The 13,850-nt window shown below is 25.8% G+C and overlaps 1 non-coding gene across 1 annotated transcript; it reads left to right on the top strand.

Annotated features, from left to right (window-relative positions):
- Positions 1–12,595: 12,595 nt before the first annotated feature.
- On the top strand, positions 12,596–12,667 carry Trnad-guc. The gene has a single exon. It is a non-coding gene; the product is annotated as a tRNA-Asp (tRNA).
- Positions 12,668–13,850: the final 1,183 nt, after the last annotated feature.

Raw genomic sequence — 13,850 nt, 5'->3', positions numbered from 1 at the left:
TTCCGAAAAATAATAAATACGCTCAACCATAACTGCAGTATTTCTAATTAGTAATTTCTTTTTATCGCTTATAACGTACTATTGGATTTTAAAAAAAGAGACATAAAAGTACCTAAATATCAAGTTATAATATTATACGATAAATAGAAGTTTTTATAGATAAATTAATATTTTATCAGTGAAATAATATTAAGATTAATATTTAGCTATATCTGCAATACGTTGACGAAGACTAAACTACGGTGCCGTTGTACATGTATATTGTACTTATATGTACTAAACATATTGAAATGCACAATAGTAAAAAAAACCAAACGATTATGTCGACTATGATAATACGTAATATTATAAAATATACTGAATAGTATTGAGTACTATCGCATGCGTACGTGCGAGGCAGGAGTTATACTGATTACTACATTTCTTGTTATTTATTAGATTCCATACGAATAAAGCGTTCATTATTTTAGTCTTACAACAGTGATAGCTAAATTTTTGTCTACTCTTTATGGGAATGTTTTAAAAGATTCGAACGATATTTTGTGAATTAAGATTTTAAACACGATAGTGAATTTAAATGGTTTCTAAAAAAATTCAAAATTTATGTTTTTTATTTGTGTTTGTTATACTTTGTTGTATCTTTTAAAAAAATAAAAATGCTTCAATACTCAATTTTGATGGAGATTTCTGGCTTTATACTTTTTTAATAACTGAAAATAAATAAAAAATAATAAAGAAAACGAAAATATTTTTAAACGCCCATTTTCGATATAATTGATATTATTATTTTGTTGTAATTCAAAAACCAATAACCATAGACATTTGAAACTTTCATCATCAAACATTTGTATTAAAATTTTCTAGACACGGTAATTTTTTCAGTACATTTTATCATTTTGATAAAAATTATTATGGTTTGCTTACACGGTTGAAATTTAAATACAATTTTCTTATAAGTTGCCTTTATTGGATTTAAAAAAGGTATTAAACAGCATTTGATTTTTACGAGTTTCTAAAGTTTGAATTTTTATGAATTGTCGAATTAGATTTTTTTTTTATTAAAATTAAATAAAAGTCGATCGCAAATCTACATTATTTATTTACGAGCACTTAAACTTAAAATGTTGTAATAAGATTATCAAAATAATCATTCACGAATTACTTGATAGTTAAGAATTTATAAAATATTTAATTTGAATTGCTAATAAGGCTTGAAAATGCAACAGTGAATATAATACAAAGTTCGTCACAAATTTTAATAAGCTGTTTTTAATGCGATCTAAATATACTAAAAATACAAAACAACATGCAAAATGTTATTTATATATTAGCTATTAGCAGCACATAGATATTTCATTATTTAAATTTTTAATTGTTATGAAATTGAATATTGAAACGATTAAAAGGCCTTTAGTTATTTTATAGTTAATTCGAAGAATATTATTCATAGAGACTTGAAACTTTTTACCAATACATTTTATTATATGTTATTTGTTATACTCATTGCAGTTTTCTAAAATTTAGATTAATTTTAAGATATTTATACCATGACCTTATTCATGTCTTTGAACAGCGGTAGGTCGATTTTGGCTTCTGTAAATAAAATTATAAGTTAATAACAGCTGTAATAATATTATATAAAATAAAAAATAGTTCAACCTACCGTAATAGTATATTACTATTGAAAAATAAAAAACTAATATCATTATAAATATTATATAGAAATATAGGCTGACTGCAAACCGTTTCCGCTTAGAATCGACACATGTGTGTATAGTATGCATAGTGCATACTAAACAGTAGCGACTTCCCTGGTTTTTTTATACCATTTTTATTTGCCATCTGCTAATATCACATACCTACGTGACTCACTTATAGTTAGTGAATTTCGGTAATATATTATAAATTAGACTTGTGAAAAATGAATATGTCCCATTTAATCACACGTACGAAATAAAGCAAAAATATAATTCAATAGATGGGCGCTAAATTAATTTGTTCGTTTTTATAACAGACAACGATAAGAAAAATAATAGTAATAATAAATAGTATATAGATAGACGTTTAGAAATAATTATGAAAAAAAGTGTTTGAAAATAATAATATACGTATAATATTAAGGTTATGAATATAAACGTCTTAACAATTAATTAAAACCTTAATAATAATAAAATTGTTGTACTACAAATTCGTAGAATTTTTTTTAAACATTTCTATAGTAAATTTATTTAAAAATGAATATTTAAACATGAATGTATATTTACCAGGAAAAGGTTTACTATCATTAAATTATCTTTAAACTGTTGTCTTTATATTTTAATTGTATGAAATATACAATTTCTCCGTCAAATTTCTATAAAATATTTAATTACAATGGTAAAATGAAATATAACAATGTAGTTTTTTTTTTATTTATTAATTATTTTGTTTCAACAAATGTTTTGTTTTTACAAGGTTTTTAACAAAATGTAGTTTTAATATATGCCTACGTTAGTAGAACAGGAAATGTTCAATACTATTGTTCTTATTATTTTGTGTTTGGTACTTATATTTTTTTTGGTTGACTTATATTAAAAATTAAAAAAAAATGGGAAAGTTAACCACTCTGTTGTATAGTAAGTGACGAGTGTACCTTATTGTCTAGTCATTGAAGATCATAATTCACTTCAATGTAAGTTAATTTTTACAAAAAACAATTCCGAGAAAAAATAGCCTGCCAAACTATGTTACTATGTAAATTATACGATATAGGTATATTGTTATTATTTTATTTTATTTTACTATTTTTATGATTAAAATATTTTCTAAAATCACTGGAATTACAAATATTAGCGCGAGTATAAAATAAAATAATTTACATAAATAGTTTCAAATAGGTACCCATAAATAATATTTATAAATTACAAAAAAATATTTGAACTTAAAATATCATTAACAAAATTGTGTTTCAATTATTATTAATATTTTAGATTTTTTCTGTCTTATAGACTTATTTTTTTTTTTAATTTCTACAAAACAGCGTATGATGAATTTCGTACTAAATTTTAAAACTTTATATAGTCAAGAATATTAAAAATGTAGAAGAATTTTAAATTACAAAATAATTTACAAATCTTCGTGATTTAAAAAAATGTTGTCAAATTAAACGCCTATAAAAAAATATTTTAAATATGTATTTTTGATATTTTGTAATCAATATACGTAAAACATAACTTTGTATTTTATCGTCATTTAAAGAAAAAATCTAAACAAAAACTCAAATTTTAAATATCTACATAATATTATATAGATTAAAAAGCTGCAAAACACATAAAGTTTTATCACGTATGAAAAATGCTAGTATAAATATTTTATAAAAATCACAAGTATCTATAGTTATTTGTTTTTCAGCAACACAAAAAACAAAATCGAATTTGTCAAATGCTGATTTTTATATAGATATTATATAATTCAATTGTTACAATCGTATTGATATTTGCAACTAGATTTTGTAAAGGGCATAAGTCAAATATCACTTACCTAAACGGATGTACCACTCATGTGTTTTTATTTTAATTACAATGTTTATATAACCGTAAATGTCATTAATTTGTTTGTCCTCGATGGCTCGATAGCCATATTTAATACCTATTATAAAATATAAAAGTTTGAACAGTACTTTATTTATTTAATTACCACTGCAGAGTTTATTTTATATAGTCGGTTCATTGACTTCGGTCAAAATATAGCTTGAGATGACTACAAATTATTATGGCTAGCAAGTGGATCAAGGGAAAATATCTACAGGTCAATATCACCCAAGTGCGCGTGCTCTAAGGAATAGCAATAAATTCTTTATAGTACAATAACGTCACGAAGGCGATGTAGAACACAATATATATTCATTTTTAAATGAACATACAATACTTGCTAATTGCAATAATCGTATTTTATGATACTTTGATATATCAAAAACACTTTAAATAAATATTTTTTTTATGTAAATATATTATGTTTATTGTATATTATATTGATTTTTATTTTCAATACTTATTATAGTTTATTAATTCAATACTTATTATTAAATACATGTGCTTTCTATATTATTTTTAAACCATCAATAATTATTGTACTTGTAAACAATGTTATCTGAATTTTTATCGATAAATCTAAATGTATTTTACACAAACCACTAATGTTAATATACATTTTTGATTTGACGATAAAACAAATACGTTTGATTTTTCTTTTTAAAAAAAATTTGTATTCAAAATATGTGATTAAGCTACATCGCCGTTGTCATATTTTTGTATTAAATAATTACTATTCTAAACCATACTTGCACCTGTTGATATTTATTTATTTCCTATTGATCCACTTGCTGACCACCTATTTGTATAGTCGTCACGAGTCATATTCTTACCAAAGTCAATGAACCGACCAAAATACAGTATCAACGACATTTTATTATTGTCTTATTAAAAACTTATATTTTCACATTCGCCAATACAATTCAACAATAAACGAAAACAATTAATGAAACGTGTTACGTTTGTCAAGCTATATTTGCTCAAAATATTCGAAATATAGTATAATAGATATACCCAAGTGTTTATAAGTGATTATATTATAATTGTACAAAAATGCTGGCGCTTAAAACTTTTGTGTTATATATTACCCCGGTCCAAAATGCGTATAAATATCTGTTTAATCTTCAGTTATTGCTGATGATGTTAATACAAATTTGTATTGTATGTTGAATATTTCCGATTTTACATACTTACACGGAAAATGTAGAAAAAAACCATCTCTTAGAGTCAAAATATACTAACTTCCTGTGTCCTCTGTTTAACATAATATAAACTATAAAGTACACCAATATTTATGTATATTGAATATTGCCATATAATATTTGGCATTTAAATAACACGTGCGAAGTAAAATTGGCAGCAAGTAAATGTTATGTTCATTACGATAGTTGTATTATCTCATAAGTTGTAATAAATTTATGAATAATTAATGGAATTCGAATAACCCGTTTATGCTAATAGTTTATTAATTATTCGTTTCCAATGTTAACAATTAAATAAATTAGTTAATAATAATAATAATAAGTTCACGGGTTTGCTGCGACGTACGCGCGTGTGTGTATGTGTGTGTTTTAGTTTTTGAACGGATGGTAAATTGTTGGTAATTATATTATAAAAAATATAAAACATAAGTTTCAAAAAAAAAAAAAACCAAATATTCCGACTAAGAATTAACTTTAGGATTAAAAAATGCAAAGATGGTATTTCAAACGTTAATCAGCATTAAGTTATAGGTTTATAGTTAAACGAGACGAGCGTCCAATCCATACTCTTTACCGGTACCTGCCAGGTTGTTTCTATAATGTTAAGAATAACAAGTTGTCTTTGAACTAATTTGAGAATAAATGGATTTATAGAAATATATTTTTGGTTCGATTGTACAAAAAAATTAATATACATGTATTATACATACATGAAGGTAGGTATGTGCACAATATAGTACATACACCAAGTAAACTGCAAGGTAGCATATTAATTTGAAAACCATAATATGTATTGTATAAATGCTGTTTTTGTATTTGATAAAATTAACTGTATATTTATTATTAACATTGTTAACATATGAAACATGAAAACAGTTGAAAATAAAAATTGTTTTTTTCTTAAAAAACGCTCATTATATTTTTAATATATTATATTATTATTTTTTGGAATAAAATAAAAATCTATAGTTGAACTTAAAACTTAACGGTAATAATCATTAGTTATTTTTAGATAAAAGTGATTATAATGTGCCAATTTAGTGCCATGTATAATATACTTGCTGGATTTTAACACCATAAAAATACAATAACTTGTATAATATATATGTGTATTTATAATTCTGAACGAAGGGATTAAGGTTTTACCACAGATTTTTTTATTTTCTTTATTATTATCTGAGATTTGTATCTACTCCGTTAACACTTTATTTGGTACTGAACTATAATTTTATGTAGCACGTTTGATGATGAAAAATCTAGTCTGAACGAAATTTATTTTTAAAGACGACATTTTTTAATATTCTCAAACCCCGAGGTTGATTTAAGTGTAAGTGAAAACTGCGGACACCGATCAATTTTCTTTTAGATACCTATTACCTATTATATAAGAAAACGTGATTTTCATAATATTATTAAAGTTTTGTTATCACAGAGAATGAAAACCATTCGATAAAAATCGTATACTTTTATATTCGAATCGTATTTAAATTGTTATTTAATAGCTATATTATACATGTAATAATAATGTAATACTACAATATTTTTGGCATTTGTATAGAGTTACGAGTCGAACGCTGTTATATGGACTATACGCATAAATTATTCGACGTATAATTAAGTGATTTATATATAATATATAAGAAAATAGTGCTATAACTTGTATTAAAAAAAAATCTCTAAATCTTCCGTAAAATATTTTCATTGGCTATTACGCATAAATATGATTACTGAAAGAGCACATTTATTTAAATGTATAGTCACTTTTATTATGTAATACATTTTGAAGGTTATGGCAGATCCTACAACCAGAAGTTAACGTGTATGGTAATAATAATAATATAATATATGTAGGTAACATATTACATATTGTATCTTTATGGCTCGTATGCGATTATGTCATGTACCTATATGTGTGTGTGATACGGTGCATATTATACAATATTTATTGTCTTAAGAGTTAAGGATGGGTTCTCGTCGATTATGCGGTCGCACTAAATCGAAGAATAGACAGTTTACTATTATTGAACGATTCGTTGGATTCCTATAGTCCATATCGACCAAAAAAAAAAGGATCTCATTTTTATATTCGTGGGATATACAAAGATACATAAATTTACAGATAAAAAATATTTTAGTTTTCTGGAAAAAATCAAGAAAATGCGAAAGTGTGTCGCGATCGACTGCAGGTTGGCCACCCCTGCTATAGTGCTATAATCCGTACCTCAACCCTCAAAAGTCAAAATAATATATAATATCGCGTCATCGTTTTGTTATATTATATAATATAATAATAAATTGAATTCAAACGGTTCTGTACACGCTATGCGATGTTACACGCGTTTGAAAACGAATAACAATAATAATCGTCGCGTTCCGACTGCAGTGTTCGGTCGAAACGTCGTCGTCGTTCTTTGCGATGGAATATCTGCAGCGCCGCCGCCGCAGAAGTCGTCGAGAAGTATTTTAAAAATAAAAATAAAAAATGTCCGTCTTACACTCTTACACGCGCGTCCGGGCTCAACTCGGCGGAATGCGGTTTGACTCGGAGCCGACGGGCTCGCCAATGGCGACGGCGACGTATACGTATATACCTTTATAGATATATAGATATAATATAATATATATATATATACACGCGCACTTTCGGTTGTATGGCCCGCGGACCCCGCATGTACCTAAATCATATAATATACGCGTTGCGCCTCTTGGCCGGAGAAATAGAAATCCGCGCCTGCACCGGATAGGTTTTCGCTTCCATCCGATCATAAATATAATATTATAATACCCGACGATAATAATAATAATAATAATATTGTTATTATTATAATATGTATAATGTATAATATAATATAGGTGCGTATTATAATTAGAAAGCCTGCAAACGGCGGCGGTCAAACGGGTCGGACGAGTCGCGCGTGTCGTGGGCGGCCGGGTGCACGCGGATGGCGACGGCGGCCGAATGCCAAGTTCACGTGGCGCCCAGGACAAGATAATACGAGACACTTATATGTATATAATACATAGGTACGAGTATATGCGTAATATGCTGCTCGTTTATATATATAGGCACGGGACAGGTATTATACGCATGTGTAGGTTATATAGGTGTATAGGTTCATATGCATATATAGTAGGTATACCTTATACTCGCCAGTTATTATATACACCTATATTATTGTAAATAGTTTTCCGGACGCATTTGCACACGCAATTGATCGTGAATATACTTACTGTACCTATATATAGAGCGTATTATTATTATTATTATTATAGGTGACCTACCATTTTTTTCTCTCGTAAAATGTAAGCGTATTACACATATTGTTTATGCATTTATAGTGTTTGTTACTCGAGAGGCTTGTCGCTGCGTATATATACTATATAGATACAGAATGATTCACCAAGCATGATCACCTTCCCCCTATTTTCTTCTTCAGTAATGCATTTATTCAAATCCTAAATTTTTGAATTTTAAATATACTTAATGTGCATATTTTTACATTCCTTAGGATATACAAGTTTCTGTTTTTCAAACGATTATCCCCATTTCGTATATGATAAATTATTTAACGGATAATTTTTCTGAAAACTTTGGCATATTGAAATCAAAATTAGAATAAATAGTTATTTACCATTGTGCACTAACTAATAAGGATCAGAGGAGATCTGGAAAAATCTGGGTACAATAGTGATTTAAAAATTGTAGTAGTTTATACTAATCTAACAGTATTTGTAATTCCATGTATTATTATAAATATATTGAATTCGATTTTTATATACGTTTTAATTTTTTGTAAGACGTTTTATGGACTATTATCCTGTTAATTTAAATATTTTGATAACTGAAAAATTACTTGATGCAATTTTGAATTTGGTATATCGACAATTTCAAAAAAAAAATGATCCACTAAATAATTTACAGTAAAAAAAGGGTATAGGTTCTCATTTGAAAAACAGACATTTGTATCGTTACAGGAGTATAGGATACTTCTATAGTAGTAGAAAAAATCTTAAAATTTTTTAAAGTATATGGTCTTAAAGTAGGTATGTTTAAAAATTCCAATAATTATTAATATTAAAATAAATTTATTATTAAATTAAAAAATGACGATGAGCATACTTGGTGAATCATGCTGTACAGTACAAAGGTATATCAATCTACAGTGATAGTATCGATAGTAATATATTATATAGTGTAGGAGATATTATTATATTAATATTATGTAAAATTATTTTATTTTTAAACTATATTTTAATATTTTATCAAGAGAGACGTGTTTATAATATACAGCTATATTGAAGAGCCTTATATTTTAACATTAAATTGAATTATTTATATACTATTAAATTCAAATTGCGAGATTTGAAACATTAAAGTACACAATATACAATATTTTATGTAAATAGGTATGCTTATTATTGAGATGAGCTAACTGCTGTACGTGTAAAATATTAAAATATTAATTTTTTTACGTATTTTGTTTAAATCGCATAATATCAATTTAAGCGTTTACTGCAATATTAATAAAATTATATAGCTTATATTTGTAATAGTCGTAACATACGCAAGTACAAATCATGGACTCGCAGCGTATTTATCCGCACAACCAAACTTTCACGCATACATTATTTATTTTGGTTTGACCACCTCACATCGATACATCGCGTTATTACTGATTATTATATAGATGTGTTTGCACCAGACGAATAAGTTTCGACGTTCCACGATAATAAAACATTTTTACCACGATACCTAATTATAATTATACAAGTTCTATTGCGTGCATTGTTCGATCGTTGTAATACACGTCACGCCACGCGATGAGATGAACACTGACCCCGAGATTATATAATACGACCGTGGAAAATCCATTAGATGCAACAAGGAGGAGTTTTGTTGAGTAATTTTTCTCTAACCCTCGTTCAGAAACACAGTTTTCGTAATAGGTAGATCGAAAAGTTGGTCTATAGCATATTATAACGCGTGATTATAAAAAATATATTATACGTTAATATAGGTATAGGCTTAGGTATTGGTTTGTTTGGATTTTTATTCGCCTAAATTCTTGTAGATACTTATAAATTATAATATTATGTCTGATATTATATAGGTGAGTTAAATTTGTCTCGGCGTAGGTACTTGGATTTCGAATATAATTATTAAAACCTATTTTAGACGGAAATTAGATTTTATAGTCATCTACATTTGTATTTCATCATATCATGATAATAATATACAAGTCACAATATATAATACATGCTGCATGCAGCATATTATATCAAATCAAAAGAAAAACAGTGGGTCTTTTATTTTCTTTTGTTGGAACATTTTTAACAGATTTATCCAATATAATTTTACAATTTCATATTACAAAAGACACACCCACAACATAACATAGTTCTATATTCTATCTAGTACAATTATTTAAAATGCAATAGTTACTCAATCGTTGCAATGACGTGAGGTCATGCAATTGCTCCAGGGAGTAAATTAAACTTGTGATTCTCACGAGAAAGTACAAGACAATATTGTACAATAAAAAATAGATAAGAAGTTAATAATATTAGTCACCTTAAAATTATTGCTACCCATATTAAAATAATATTATATAGATATAGTATATCGTGTATGTATAAATAATAAAGGAATGTTATTGTTACGATATAATATAATTAATATACAGCAATAAATTAGCATTAACATTTTATTTAGTCTTGTGAATACAATTATTGTTATATTTAAACTGGAATACATCATATTATATATATATATATATATATTGATTAAATAATTTTTTTTATTATTATTTAAATTATTATATGGTTAACCTAACATTTTGTTATACAACTAAGTACTATAAGTACCTACATACCTACTAATTAGTAATTACTAACAATCCTAGTATATTATTTTATAAGTTTCACTATTGTTATTACTTAGTGTTAAAACCAAATCTTTTCATATAATTTATCTTATCCTACCTAATATACATTGTAGGTATAGTTAAATTACATTCTACTGATTAAAAACAATATTTTCTCATTAAACACAAATATTATATCTTCTTAGAAAATACTGTCAGTATATATATTTTTATAAAATCACATTACCATTCTTGTATTGAATGTATGAACCAGCCTTGAATAACTTCCGTGATACCCGTGATAGTATTCATATAACTGTATGACATGAAAATACATGGTATAGAAATGATTAAATAACCACATCACGTACTAATCATAAGTATATTGAAAAAAACCAAAAACGAGTCCGAACAGAGAAAGTTTGTCAATACTTTTTGGTATTTTCATTTATTTTATTTTAACTTTAAAACGAAATAGTCAACAACTAATTCTTTAGTGTATCTTTAAATTCACTAGACATTCACATCACCAACTTATTCTAATAATTCTAATTTATTTTAGTTTTGAAATACCTGTACTTGAAGACCATATTTTCTGATATTTACATTATTTATGTAATTTAAAAAGTGTCATAAAGTCATAATGCATTACAAACTTCTTTATAAAAATTTTAAATTCTGAGAAGAAGAATGTATAGCTTAAAACCCTAAAATGATGCGTATTTGTATATGTGTGTATGCGCGGTATTACAACCATTTTTACAGACATTTGAAGTTCTAGTTTTGATGAAATTCGATAAGTACCTATCTATATTTAAACAAAAAAATATTAATTGTAAGGACTTAAGAAAATATTTTAATTTCTCGTTATTATATCAGTTGTCAGTACCTATAATACTATACATATATTATTATTATTATTTTGTATATATTTTTAAATTAAAAAATATATAGATTAATTTTGAAAGCTATTTATATTTGATACAACCAGTGCCGGATGTCCGGATTAACTATTAAGTGCTTCGCGAGCCTTAAGCAAATAAGACAAAAAAGCCTAATTGATCATAAAGAACAAAAAATAAAAATAAAATAGATACACCTGTTTATATCTCAGTCGTGCTTCTGAACTATAAATTAAAAAGAATATCATGTTTTGTAATTTTATTTGTGAATATAAATAATAATATAATATAAGATATTTGATATATAATTCTGTCAAATTGAAAACATTTAATTTGACTAATACATTTTTAAATTATAGGTACCTTAACATTAAAAAATATTTATATTTAACAGAGAATTTAGTATTTTTTCAATCAAAAATATGTAATATATAATATTCTATTCTACAAACTGACATTTTTCAGGGGCCTTATGCAGTGTTTAGTTTGCAATTTACTTATAGTTTAATCCAGCACTGAATAAAAGAATAAAACTATTAACTATTTAATATTACAAATCTATTCACATTATAGACTATAGTACCTATCTAAACACCAAGCGGTAATTAATATTTATAACAGTGAATATCAAACTTATTATATTATGTACATTGTGCGATGTTTTGGACAAAAATTAGTTCAACATACTATTAGAAAAATAATTACTAATCGTAAGATACCTACAATTTGTAATCAAAATATATTTTATATGTAATTGAATAATTTCCTTAAATAAATAATCTGGCAGTATCTCTTTGTTCAAAATGATTTTTCATATTATGCAAATACGCAATGTTTAAGGTATCATTACGACATTTTACCTATAGAAAAATATTGCTTAAGAAAGCCAAAGGTGTATAGTAAAAAGCGTGGTTCAGCAAAACATTATGACGAGTGTAACAGTAGAATTAAAAAAGTAAGCAACAAATTATTAAAATATTATATCACACTAGCAATGTAATATAAAATATTTTAACACATATAATGAAAAGACATTTAATTCAAAGGTTTAAGCACAGTCCTCGGTAGTATAGTGGTAAGTATCCCCGCCTGTCACGCGGGAGACCGGGGTTCGATTCCCCGCCGGGGAGGAAAATTTTTTGCACTTTTTTCATATAATTTATAATTTTTTTTTTTTACATATTTTTACTTTCAAATTTAATTTTTCTATCTCTACAATAACTGAATATACCAAGCATACGTCAGTACCGATATAACCATCATCATCCGTCTGTCTATTTTTACTAATTATATCGGGCAGAGAATATGATATTGAAAACAATCACAAAATATTCAGACTCTTAATAATGAATAGATATAATTTAATATAAAAGAATATTTTATGAAAGGATTTAAGTCCAAAACAAACTTTTTGGCAACTAAGAAAACTGTACCAGCATTATTCAAGCACAAACTAAATATGAATACCCACGGTATTTACACAATGAACTTTTTTTTTAAATTGTAATATATCGCATTGTTAACGAAAAAATGCATGTATTAATAAAAGTTAATAAAATAAGAATGACTATTTCATAATAAATACCACCAATTTAGCAGGCCGCAACTAACTGCAATTTGTAAAGCCTTTCAAATAATCAAAAATTCTTTAAGAACTGATTTTCATTTTGATAACGATTATGAAAATATGTAAAATTGGAATCTTAATATTAAAAATTTAACTTTGTCGTAACAAGAAACAATTTTGAAGAAGCACTTAGTACCGATCCAGAAAGAATCAAAACAATTTTTAAATTATTAAAATAATCATTTATATTCTGAACGAAGCGACGTAAGTATATTGATTTTACAATGATTTGAATTGATTTTTACACACGTTATGTTGTTGATAAAATGCTACAATTTTCAAGTTTGAGGGTGGTTTTGCATCGAAAATTGGTTAAAGTTAATATTTTGCAGAGATTAAAATTAATTTTCCACTTTCTTTTTTTTTTTTTTTTATCAGAAAAACTAACAAAAATTAATGAAAAACGGAAATTTTTACACCAAATGTTGACTATACTTATTTTTTTGTTTTGTTATAATTTAAAAACGAATAACTAAAGAAACTTAATTTTAATTATTTTCTATAAAAAGTATAATTTTCAACTAAGACGTTTTTAGAACTATTAATATACAAAGGAAATTTTTATTTATTTTTTATAATTATATAAAGATGTATGAGTAGGTTAAAATGATTATTAATTTAATACTAAGTTCTTGATAAATGGTTTATTTCCCAATTAAAAATAAAAAAAATAATATATAATAGGT

The sequence above is a fragment of the Rhopalosiphum maidis genome, chromosome 3, assembly GCF_003676215.2.
Source record: "Rhopalosiphum maidis isolate BTI-1 chromosome 3, ASM367621v3, whole genome shotgun sequence".
NCBI classification, from domain to species: domain Eukaryota; kingdom Metazoa; phylum Arthropoda; class Insecta; order Hemiptera; family Aphididae; genus Rhopalosiphum; species Rhopalosiphum maidis.
This window is presented reverse-complemented; position numbering and strand designations above follow the sequence as displayed.